At 37.7% G+C, this 14141-nt stretch overlaps 1 protein-coding gene across 2 annotated transcripts in view; it reads right to left on the bottom strand.

Moving 5' to 3' along the window:
- Positions 1-14141, bottom strand: part of LOC139468277 (caskin-2-like) — a 231097-nt gene that overhangs the window by 199159 nt on the left and 17797 nt on the right. The window lies entirely within an intron of this gene.

Here is a 14141-nt window from a genome sequence, read left to right as displayed (position 1 = left end):
CACATATTTGTTTCAATTAGGGCAAAAAAATAAATATGAAAAGTATTTAAACTGTCCAACATGTATGGCATTAACATCATCATTATACTGCTACTGTCCCAAGGGCTGACACTGTCACCCAACGATACCAAACATTCTCTCTTTACCATCACTTTTCATGATGAAAATCAAAGAGAGAATTCTTTTCAAAATATCTTTAAAATCATTTCAAATGGGCAGTGCATTTCCATAGCATATCCATATATGACTCAAATTGGTGTCCTTCATCATCCACTCATCCCTGACCAGACCTAGTTTAATATCATTATGAAGCCAATTCGTTATCTTAAATTTTCTGGGAATTTCAGGAATTCATGTTCTTTTGAAGTAACTTCACACCAACTGCATAACAATTGGAGAGATGCATTCTCCAAAGCAAAAGAAAGGCTTCAGCACTTTCCGAATTAGATAATGATGAATATGTTTTCTGGTGAATCTTGACACATCAGCACCAAACAGCAGTTGGGAAAATGAAAAGGCCGAAAAATGACAAACTCATTATCACATTTTGTCACCGATATTCAATTTCGCCTGTACAACTGTAATTCTCCATGCAAATCATGTACTGCCTGAAAACAAGTATTCAGCTAAATCTAAAATTAAGCCTGCCGCCTACATTAGTATGCATTCCCTTATTTTGACAAAATCTAAATTTATGATTTACGAGTATCCGTGTCTTGGCCTCCTATGGATATGAAAATTATATCTGCCTTTGATACAGCTCAGCCAACAGAGAAATATGCAAATGATTCTGTTGATGGTTCCAACACTAGTCAGATGCATTCAAATGAAGATTTTAGGCATTACCGAGCATTAAAATATGATTGATACAAAAGAAATTATTTGTATGGGCCAAGTAACATAAAGATTGTGTTACATGAAATGTTTCCTAGCTGGCACCATATTGGCAAGTTTCTTCATGTCTTTGGGAGTGTTGGAAATCAAGAATAAGGGTCAAGGGGTCCTCGTCATAATTCTAATGTTGACATGAAGGGTCCCTAGATTTAAATACCAAAGGAGAAAAGCCTCAAAGATCCCAGGACCCCATCAATTTTGAACACAATTCAGGATGATATTTCGTAGATTCTGATTACCTTCAAATAAACAAATTCACAAGGACAAGAATACTGGGAACACATTTGAAATTGTAACAATCAATGAATCAATGAAGGATAGACTTATTCCATCCAACAAGAACAATATTTGACTGATATGAAACACCGCTCCAATGGTAAAATTACAACCTAAAGCCATACAAACAGACCTCACAGGTATCCATTACTCCCAATGACTATTTCTGTGTGACCTGGCTTCTCTGAAGGTCTTAATTAACACACAGGACATGTACCCGTCAGCATCATTTCCTTCCCAGATATGTGATGACAGATTGGTATTTCCTCCAGCTTCACATCCTGAAGTGTTACATACACTTGTCTGTAAAGCTGTCAGTTGAGACACAACACAAACCTTTCGTAACACACACACAATGGCACCAGCGACTGTAGCCATTTTGGCAAAGGCAAGAATCAAGAATCAAGAATTTTATTGTACAAAATGGCTCACTTGGGACCTGGTACAAAAATAGAGTATTTATATGATGAAGAGATGAAAACATGATATCTATACATAACATAAATGCATGAATACATGGTGGAAATGGAAATACAGGTGACAGAAACCTATCCATATGTATGATTTATAGTTTTATAATGGCAATGTTCATCCGTGTATATTTGGGAGATAAAGGTATCTGATTGTGACTTGTGGACAGATTTTAATGGCAAATACCAAATTATCCAAGTTGGGCTTGAATAACATGAATAACTATTTTTATGAGTTAATCTGCATATGAAAAGAATATTTAACACATCAGATAGTCTTGCACTGATGAAAAACCTTTAATAAAACAGAAGATTTTGGAAACAATTTCAAAACATCAAAACCGATTAAAATACACTATTAACATATTAACTAGTTTACCCACTGGACTTTATAATTTTTACTTATGTTGCTTTAATGCCCTGTTTCTCTTTTTTTTGTCATTTACCAGCAATATGAAAAATAGTCCTGAAAAACTTCTGTCACATTGAAAGCTGGAGCTAAATTAAGCCACACAGACGATTACGTTGTGTTCAAACGCTATAGCTACACAAGAAATTCCTGTTACTCAGAAACCTAAAGTTCTATGGTTGCATTTAACACAAAATATCAATATGTCCTTGTGTCCTTACTTTGAGAGAAACATTCTGCATTCAGAAGATGGATTGATTGATTGTTTGTTGTTTAACGCCGCACTCTGCAATATTCCAGCTATATGACGGCGGTCTGTAAGTAATCAAGTCTTTACCAGACAATCCAGTGATTGACATCATGATCATCAATCCACGCAATTAGGATACGACGACATGCATCAACCAAGTCAGTGAGCCTGATTACCCGATCCCGTTAGCCGCCTCTTACGACAAACAGTCGCTTTTTAAACCAAGCATGGGTTGCTGAAGACCTATACCCCGGATCTTCATGGGTCGCATTCAGAGGACCCCACTTTACAAAGTCATCTTCTTTTTTCCACAACCAGCATTAGTTTATGGTAAATCAAAGAGTTCCTTTCATCAATATCTATTGAAGTGACTAGGGAAGCTAACATGCAGACAAGAAGTCAATATATTACAGTCCAAGTTGTCCTTATAGCTTAGTAACAGCAAATATGCTAAAGTAAAATTTCCCCTGTATTTTCTTATGGATATGGAAAGGATTTTGTTACTTAACGCTTTCAACAAATTAAAATTTGTGTGTATCATATAATTCGCTTCCAAAAACTTTTAAATGGGGAAGATGAACCATAGATCATCATATGTTTATGGAACCAGGCAAAGTTATGACATGAGCTGTTAATTAACTGTTGTGCCACCATGTTAAGCCCATCACAAACCATGGCCCCAGGAACTTCAGCAGGCGAGAATCCAATGGCCAGACAATATTCTACAAATCATCAAAACTGAACTCAATATCCTTGTGTTGGCAGCTAGTACTCTAACTACAGCACTCGGATGTAAACCAGTCCAGATTTGTCAAACATCTTACTCCTTGGCTATTACTTCTTCAAACAGTCCATCAGCACTTGAACAAATACGTCAGCCATGTGCACAACTCTTCATATTTCAGTTAGGCATGCAACAGCCAGTGGGAAGTGGTCAAATTAGGGGTCACTGAGATGCCTACAGCACTGATGTTCAGATTACAGACCTATACAAAAACATAACCCAGCAGAAACTGACCGTGACACCAGACATCAACATGACATATCCAGACTATGCTGTATGTCTACAGAGAGAGGTTGGCACCTGTGGTGTCATTTGGTGCAAATATCTGTGTTTGTGCACAATAACTTGTCAAAGAACTGATTTATACCTCTTGCCATGACTAATACATTCTTTACTGGTTATTCTGCCTCTACAGGTTGAAACTATACTGTCATTTACCATGCAAATATTTGTGTATGTGCACAAAATTCACTTGTCCAGGAACTGAATTTTATACCTCTTGCCAGAATTTGCACATGCCTTTCAGGTCATTTTTGACCAAACAAATATTTATATTTAAGAATAATAACTTGACCAAGAACTGAATACCTCTTGCTAGGATTACATTCCGTCATTTTAGTTCTGCAGGATTGTACTGACAGTGTCATAGAAATGGAAAATCTTAAACACCAAATGCTAACATTAGCCATAAAATTCAAAATATGTGCATCTCTGAGGCAGATTTTGGAAGTGTTTTGGTTAGCCACGTGGCCTTGAGAGGTGAGGTGTTTGTGTGTAAACACCAGTGTCGGCCACACATTGAAGCAGGGTGCAGACTGGGGTCAGCCGAGACAACCATCACTCATCACAACAGTGAGAATGTAGGGATTAGAAGAGGGACAAGTATCAGGGTTATTACAGGGGATGTATCACCTGGCTGAAAGGAAGACGGGATTTGGTGGACAGATTGGGCTTATAGCCTCAAGCATATTATCACAGCTATACTAAAATTGTGTATTACTGTCATTTTTAATTGCACCATCTTAAATATATTGTTAAAGCAATTACTTGTATCTCAACTTATTCCAACTAATTAGATGACAGTACAACAACCTGAATTACCATTATCACCAGGTATATCATCAGTCTCAGCTAACTGTTAGACATTGACATATGTAAGAGAAGAATACTCATGCTTGGATTCACTCAACCTCTCCTAATCCTATGTATCCTGAGATTAAAATAGAAACTGAAGCACGACCTAGAAGAAATGTGAAAAACTCAGCTGTCCAACTTGTTTTTCAACAAAGGTTATAAAACTCAAGGGCATAGATGCCATCCCTGCCACAACCCTTGTCCAAGTCTGACACTGAAGAGTATTCCCTGTGTCCTCGGTTTCATCAGATGTATATTGGGATCTCAGGGGCCGGGTTTCACTCCACACCTGTGGGGTCTGTGGTCTGTCTACCTGTCTACAGTGGCTCATCAGTTAGAACACAGATCATCTTGCACACAGGTAGACATGTCAGGGGATGCCATAATGGGTGGGGGATGGTCTGCAAGGTTCTCACAAACATTAGGTCACTCTCTTACAGACTCCAGATCACATTTGATAAAACAGTCATTTTTCTATCCATTCTCAGTTCTTATACTCAAACCTTTTAAAGCTCTAGGAAAGGGGGCTTGTAAGGTCCTAGACCTTTAATACTCAAGGGTCTACTTATAGAATTGTTATTACCATACTTAACCTTATAGAACTTTATTTTGGAAATCATATGTCATTCCAGTAACACATCAAAAGAACTATAACACACATAGGGGGTGTTAACTATTTGTTTCCTACTGTTTTCCTGAATAGAAAAGACATTACAAAGTTGGCTCTGATTACAGTGTGACATCGCGTCCTTCAGCAGCAGATATGGACTTTTATTGGGAAAATGTACCAGACCGAAACTTGTTAGTGACTTGTTAGACTTGTTAGTGAGCTAGAGATACTGTTTCTTGATCTCTAGTCTAGGTGGAATATGAAATGATGCTAATTTGATGTTAAAACCATCTGAATTTGTCAAGATTTAAACATGTCGATATATTTCCCATCACAAAACTCATGCCTGAATTATTGATTAATAAAACCTGATAATTATTCCTCATAGTGTGAATGTGCATAAGCCTCTAAAATGTCAAACAGGTCAATATTTCACAATCAGGGACCAAATATGATACAGCAGTGCAGTCAAGGTGTTTAGGTTGTATTGAGACAAAGCCACGGGCTCTAATCCTACAGAAACAGGCTCTATTTCTCGATAGTATCAGGCAATATCCAACTTCTATAAAGCATTTTCCACAAACTGCCTGACAAATTGTTTGATAATGGGGACCTGGAGAGGGTTTTACATGTGAATGGTTAGCATGTAAATGGGACCGCTATCTTTCATGGAGGAGCCAGTGACACTCATTTCAGAGTCAATTCTCAACGCAAACACTCCCTCCAGCAACTTGTACATTTTGATTCCTACTACAGCCATCAGATTCAAACCATGTGAATCTCTTGCAATGCTTTACAATCGATATCACTAATGGCGATTACCATGCATCTCAAAAATCAAATACATAAGTGATTGACAATTAACAGCAATCAAATATTTGATGGCGGTTTTGTGTTCCTGCTTAACAACCAAAATGGTCGATACATGACGCGAGACATAGGCAAGTCAACCAGATGATTCTTGACAAATATCATATGAACATGATTACTAGCCATGATTTTGTAATAAATTTACTAATAATTTCCAACTGACTGATTGCAGCCATAAATGTCAGTTTTTAGCATGCAGTTCATTAAAAAGGATTTTCAACCAGCACTGGTGGGATAAACTCTGTTCAAATAAGTTTGTGTCTCTTTACTCATTCCTGTAGGAGAAAGACATTTTGGCGGAACGATGACCCAAATGGCTTGATTAATAGGTGATCAAAGCATTTCTTTAACTCAATTTGCATAAATACACTCTTTGATCCCAATGGAATTGTATTATACAAGTCCGATTCAGTGTAAAGTAATCAATTGCCAAGTGTTAAAAGTCTATGGCAATTTGTATGGTATACCAGCGACGCATGAGAAATGGTTTCGGGAACGTGTTGTACAAATGCTCATCTTGCTGTTTAGATTCTAATTTGGGCTTTTGGCAGCTGGTACTCATCGGTTGATTTCTCCCATCAGAAAAGTAATACTTCACATTTTTCCGTCATCCTAATCAATCTTTTCATCTTATTCAGCTGACAATGACTTCTTCTTTTTATATCTTATTTTACGAAATGATCTGAATGAAGAATCCTTTTGAACAATACCATAATTAATTATATGGATATGCTTGAGGAGCATGGGAATTATTTAAGTTATTTTCATAGGCACCTATATTTTTCAATTATTTAAAAAAAAATAGAAACATACAAACTGAAGCAATATATCTCATGTTAATAGTATCCTTCAAATGAATAAAAGTAAAATATTATGAGACTGCTATTTATGGAGAAATACATACAGGTGTTCAAATCATGATACAACTGGTGGCCATCTTGGAATCCCTAATGTGCTAATGTAAACAGTTTTTTTCCTCAATATACATACCAACAGGAACATTGATGTAAAGTTTTGTCCTTGTATCATCAACTGAACAATTCCTCTATATATTCACAAGATAGGGTGGTGAGGCTAGTTGACTTAGTTGATGCATGTCATCGTATCCCAATTGTGTAAAACGACTAGATTATTTACAGACCGCCATCACATATCTGGAATATTGCTGAGTGAGCTGTTAAACAACAAACAAACCTTAAACTGCTGTAAACAGTGAGTGAGTGAGTGAGTTGGGTTATGCCGCTTTTAACAGTATTCCAGTTATATCACGGCGTGTCAGCTTAATGTGGGAGGAAAGCCTGAAGTGATGTAGGTCTCAAACGTTTACCACTTCGGTGAAACCCACAAGCACGGGTATGATGCTGAACAACCTAGAAACATAATTGGGGCGAACCGGGATTTGAACCCACAATCATAGTTTTCTGGCATGCCCAAGGGACACAACCCTGCACAGCGAATCGTGGCGCCTTAGACAACTGGGCCACTCGTGCCCCCCTGCTGTAAACCAAATCCTCTACATTCAAGAAATTCATTCTCCTCATTTTCTTGATAACTTCATTAAATCCAGACAATTAAAATCTCCTGAAAAGGATGCTAAAAGACAATCTGACTGAAAGATTTGGGGCACATAATGATAATGACGATTTCCGCTTTTCATGGGTAATGGGTTTCAATGACAAATAATACTCAACATTTGCTAATCAACAGCACAACATCCTATCACTAGGATGTATCACTAGTATCAGCAGGAACATGCATTTTTTAAATAATCAATCCCACTGAATAATATATACTTACAAATCGAATCTCTTCTAAAGAATCCATACAATGTTGAATATCAATACGAAATAACTCTTTCAGTACATTACATCTTCATTTCTTAAACAATCCCAAAATGATTCCATCCATCACTTAATATTTATCATTCAAACATTCCAGCATAGAGACAATTATCACTATTACATCTTCGGCTAACCTTTGGGTGGCATGAAAGTTAGTCTTAGGGAACAAGGAGAGCAGCATATGTTATCTCTACCATGTCTCGCCATATGCCAACAGGGACAAGCTGCTTGGCTACTCCGAATGTTTACACTAGCCATGGCACTCGCTCTGAAATGCCAACAGTTACCATTGTGTAGCCTCAGATGATGCCACAGACCTGAATTAAATGTTCAGTCATAGCACAGCAACCAAGCACCTTGTAGTACACCTACAGAAGTGTTTATTTCTTTGTTTGTTGTTTAACGTTGTGCTCAGCAATATTCCCGTTATATTACAGCAGTCTGTAAATGATAAAGTCTGGACCAGACAATCCAGTGATTGACATCATGAGCATCGATCCACGCAATGCTAGCCATAACATAACACTGTCTGCATGGGGCTCTGGAGGGTTTGTTAGATGGTCAGAGCTTCTTTTTAGCTGTCTGGAACAAAGTGCCCAATATCAGTCATTCTCAAGGTATAGTTGATAATAAGGAAATTGGTTCAGGTTTTGAATAACAATTCAATTAAACGAGGTGGTATGTGTGACAGATGGAATTGAAAACTGAAATCAATCCATCTACCATGGTCAGTAAATCGAAGATATGAATATTCAGGCATAAATCAATGTTGAATAACTGGCAAATAATCTCCTTAACTTTGACAGGAAACATCGTATATCCACATGTTCAATTGTTATAATGAAACCAGGACAATTTCTGGCATGGATGCAAATGACAGGATGATTGTGGAATGACGTCTAAATCAAAAGACAAATCCCATTTCTTCACATTAATATAAAGATTCCCATCTAGCAATCATAACTGCATAAAAGCGACATCTGGAGATCTTTTATCAGCTATCCACTGCCAGCAAATGATGTTCGCAGCAATTGTTCTCCATAAATGCACATCTTGGATTTCAAACCATTAAAGCATGGGGTATTTTCACATTTTGGATGGCGCCAACATATTATCGAAAAGAAATATAAAATATCTCCCTGCAAACTCAGGTTACAATTTTTACACCCTGATTGATGCCTATGATATTAAGTTTTAACACAAGCAAAGCAATAACGATGGTTGTATCCATTTTGGAAGGAATCAATAATTGCGAAGACACTGCCGAGACTTCAGTCAATCATTCTCAATAAATACCAACCGGCAAGAGCAACATGAATAAGTACTAGATAGCTTGGCAATACTCCATCCCCAGAAGATTGCACCTTTCATGTAATACTCAGACAAAAATTTACATTCTCTGGGATAGGAATACTGTTAAAGAGAATGACTGTCATGACACCTCAATAATTTCAAAGCCCATAAAGGACAACAATTTTATACAGCTATGTTAAACATACATGTAGGACTGGACTGCATAATGGAGTTTTTGCTGACATGGCAGTATGTCATCTATTCAAACTGTCTGTTTAATATGGGTAAAGTCCCAAAGTAACTCTTTTATCGCTTTGGTGACGGTCAAGTCTGGTCTAGGCAATCCTGAAGTCCAGTTTGACCCAGACAAATCAACTGCATGCACATTTTCAAGTACCCACTAGCTGCAAATCCCTAATAGAGGTTACTGCAAAGAGCAGTTTTCTCATTTTACAATGTCAGCTTACAGTCTGTGCCAATATCTTTCGAGTCTACTTGCCCTAACTAAACTCGTAGCATCATTTCAGTAGATTCTAGAGTTACAATACAGGCCTGAGCTACCGCATATGACTGTAGATAAGCCAAATTTTGAGGGCCAGAAAAAAGATTCTGTAGAAAGGGGTCAGCTGATGCATGGGTTACACTTTCATCAAACTCTCTTTCTGTTGGTAAAACACTATCGTATCGCTTCAGGTTAATGAACAATGCTATAACAAACTTTGCCAATGAAAATGTGAATTTTACCCTACTCTGTCTTTGGTATAGTGACTAAAGTAACATTTTCACAAAAAGGAAAATGCTGAACATATCATCAACATGTTATAAGGGCAATGTGTTACGATCAAACCCTTTTTTTATAATCCTTTTAGCAAGGAACTATCTGATTTGTAAATAATTTAAATGCTTCATGAGTTTCATAGGTCAGTTTTTGCCCTACTGCACAAAAGACATTCAATAGGACATCAGAAAACAGCTATTAATCATGATTACACACAAAATACACTTTTATCCTGGCAGCTAAATTTCTATCCATACCATGCTATATGCCAAATCATTCACTGGAACATCCATTCAATCATATGATATATCACCACATCTTTGCTAAAAGCAGCACTTTTTAACCTGATAATGAAACTGCTTGTGATTAAGTGTCATTACAAGCTTGACAGTGGTCCACATCCTGGCGTGATCTGAATGACTGAAGCCAGCATTGACATCCATCTCCCCATGTCAATCCCAGCTGACCTGTCATGTACATTACACTGCTGCAGTAACACAGTCTTCATGGTAATTAGCAGCCAAGATACCTGCCAGGTAGACAACCAGGTAACCTGTAGTGGTAGGGGTAATGCAGCTTCATTGCTCATCAGGGGACGACCATCCACTTGTACATCTCTTATAGCTCAATGCTATTATGATGAATACCCTGTACCCAATCGCAATTATAGCTTTACTTCGGACATGACGTCATAACTTCACAGAGCACAGAATTTCTCTTGCTCAGAAGAGTAATTTAATAGGTCCAGGGTATTTATAACAACAGAACAGACATAATACCCTGGATAATCGAGGATGTGTTAATTCGGACAGAACTATTCTGACAGTGTGTCACATTTAGGAATGTTGTAACATTGATTATAGTTATCGTAGGATCATAGGTTTTCAGACATCATATGTTTTCGGACAGCCTTTTTCGGATTACTGACAATAACGGGAGGGGGAAGAAGGTGGGGGTAGCACCGCACAGACATTGTAAATACTCAGATGATGGCTTGTTTTTAAGAGAAAGTTCTCTATCATAAGACAATGAAATGTTTTACAGTTGTCCATGTTATTAGAGAAAAAACCATGAATGTTTCTTAAGGGTCCGAAAACCCATAACACTGGGAAAATATATTAATAACTTAATATACACTCTCACTTAAAGATGGACCCATAAGATCAACTGTCTGTCTTTGTTATGACTTATTGTAGCCTACATGTAATGTGCGTCAATAAAATTGTCCCCCTTATTATTTCATTAACCACAATTATAGTCACACTGTCATAGGAAATTTGGTCAGGCACATTTGGATCTGTTGAGGACAAACACCATTTATTATTGGTCTACCACTATCATCACACAGTGTAATCCAAGTGAACGTGTCCTGAATATCGTAACTTCAGGAAGAACACATATTACTGTTAATGAGTAACAGCCTTTGTAAAGTATAGATGTACCTAACAGTATTTGAGTGACTGTCCAGAAACACTGGGTTAGGCCTGATGATTTCCAGAAAGTATCGCTGACTAAAAGCACACATTTTGTCACCAAGAAACATTCAGGAAATTTGCTTTTTGATCATACACAAATCTTTAAGGGGCACATTGAGAATTCTTCTGCCAAAATTGAACACATTCACATCTTTATGTTACAGCGTATGACCCAAAGGGACAAATGAGGAACCATTCCAGCAGTCATGCTGAAATTAATCCCATCCTTTGATTCATGTTGCTGTCAAAAGACATCTTCATCACCCCTCAGTCACCTGCATAGGCTGCACTCTGCTCTCAATAAAACCCATTTGGGAGATGTTTCTTTTTCAAACACAACTTCCCTAAACTTCTAATTTCAAAATTAAGTACATAAAAAGAGCTTTCTACTTAATAACTTTCAAGTTGAGCTGTGATTGCTTCGTTCCACCCTGGGGACAGTTCTCTAGGTCCACAGTCTCCATCTAGTCAGCTGTTGGCCTGGATGTGCTGAGAATGTGGATGATATCACTTAAGTCCTGTAGCTGAAGCATGAGTTGGACTCTCCCCAGAGAGAAGAGAAAGAAATTAGAATGTCTATGTTTCCTGTGCCCAGGATGATAATGTGTGATCTGGAATACTATGCACTTCAACCAGCAGCATGGTACACAGTGTGAAATCAACACAATTGAAGCTCACTCTACACAGACAGTAAATCTGGCCTACCCTACCAAAACAAGTTGATGTACATGTCCTTCTGCAATAATAGCCACAAATCAGTAAAAAACAGCTGAACATCAGGTGATACATATTTCTACAGATGCCACTTCAAAAAACATTTTGACACAAAAGAACCAAATATATATCATGATATATGCTCTGCTGAAACAAACAAGACTGATTCTTGGGGATTCTTTTCTTTACAAGACATTCTCAAGCAAGATATATCTCTAATTCATGGTCCTTGTGTCACAAGACTTCATTATTCTCAATTATAGAAGTACAGAGACACAACTGTAGTTCCACTTCCAGGAGTTATGTATGAGCGTGCAGCTACGACACTTGTAATGGACTGAGGAGTGATGGACATGCTAGTGTATTCTCCCTGCAGTCACCTCATGGCAAACACTTAACCACATCACACAGGGTTGGTCTGAGGGAAGCAAACTTTCTTCCTGAACTTTAGCCATAAATATGAATATCATTAAATAAAATGCTGGCTCCCAAATATTTACAGTTGTCATCACATTTAAGACCTATTTCAACTTGTTCACATTCAGTGCCTTAAGTCAATTACCTCAATTGATTGATTGGTTGGTTTGTTGTTTTACGCCGCACTCAGCAATATTCTAGCTATATGACGGCGGTCTGTAAATAATCGAGTCTGGACCAGACAATCCAGTAAATGATATGAGCATCGATCTAGGCAATTGGGATACGCTGACAGGCATCTACTAAGTCAGCGAGCCTGACCACCCGATCTTGTTAGCCGCCTCTAATGACAAGTGTAGTTGCCTCCAACAGCAAGCATAGGTTGCTGAAGACCTATTCTACCCTGGATCTTCATGGGTAACCTCAAAGGGACTAAGGCGACCCTTCAGTAAGATTTGTAAGCAAGAGTTACCAGAATTGCCATATCTGAAGTTTCATATTCATTGAAACCCTATCCAACTGTACAGTATCATGACAATCAAAACATTAAGGATTACCAATTATATTGATTTACAAACACTTTGATGAACAAACATGGGTACAAGGTAATGTCACTTCAGGCATTTGAGGACATTACCAACTGCTCAACAATCGCCCGGATAGCAAAGTTTCCAAATCAACTTAGTATGAACTAACAGAGTTTAGCTTCAAACAAATCTGGAGATGAAGAACTTTCATGTTATGCCACTGTACCAATGATGAAAATATATAAGGCATTTCTTTCAACTTCATGCAATTCATGACATTCCTGTTCTAATAAGTCTCTAACTTCAAGGTAAATTCAACCAATTATATACTTCCTGAGACACTCTAGTCAATTTGGTGCTCTACATCTACATATGTATATCCAATCTAATTCATTTATGAACAAAGTATATTGCACTTCACAGTCTAATCAAAACCTGGTTAATTGGTCCCTATATCAATCTGTCAGATGTTAATTGCTAATTGGCCTCGTTAAGTGCAAGCAATTACTGAGAGGAGAGAGTTGATAATCAGTCACAGATTGTGTATATATCCACATAGCTGTAGGCAAATCACTGACAATGATATACCTGTATCACATGCTATTGACAAGACACCATGAACATAGCTCAGCACCATTTTAATTGCTAATTGCATCAAACGTATCCATACCTTATAGACTGGAATCTCTCCATGCAGATAACATGTTAATACCAATTCACAACAGATAACAAGTTCCCACATGTAACCATGGAAGAAGAGTGCTATTCTTTATGTTTCAGTTTGATTTATTATTCCTGTCTAAAAGAACAAACCAACAGGGAATATGGCACTGGTTCCTGTCTCAAAGATGAGGAATACTGAATGAGGATGTGACTCATGAATTTTGATTTCCTTGTCTCTGGGCTTCATATTCATAACTATTTTTCTCGGTTTATAAAAAAATGAAACAAGGACTATGATCTTGGTTCCTGTTGCAAGAGATTAAAACTACCAGGTGAACCACTAGCTCTAGACTCAGCTCCTAACAAAACCTTTTCCATTCATGTTTTGTGCACCTTCAGCTCTACAGTGCAAACTTGGTGCATGCAACAAGAAGGCAGCCTGCCTTCACAGACTCAGTCAATCAATTAGGAAATTCCTGTGAGAAATCAAAGCTAAAATTGGAATAAAATGCACAGTGATATCACCATGCATACCCTTGATATTCTTATTGATCAGACAATAGTTTCATCATTCAAAATTTGCACAGATATGCCTGAATCCATCACATCATGTCGGAATTCTTCCACACACGGACACTTCCGGGATCAATGGATCCAATGGAGGCTGTGTAAGTGGTGGCAGGCCGGCAGACACACGTAGGATATTAACAATATCGCTAGGACAACATGGAGGATC

This window comes from Haliotis cracherodii, unplaced genomic scaffold (assembly GCF_022045235.1).
Source record: "Haliotis cracherodii isolate W230 unplaced genomic scaffold, xgHalCrac1.p SCAF_2, whole genome shotgun sequence".
Taxonomy (NCBI): Eukaryota; Metazoa; Mollusca; class Gastropoda; order Lepetellida; family Haliotidae; genus Haliotis; species Haliotis cracherodii.
This window is presented reverse-complemented; position numbering and strand designations above follow the sequence as displayed.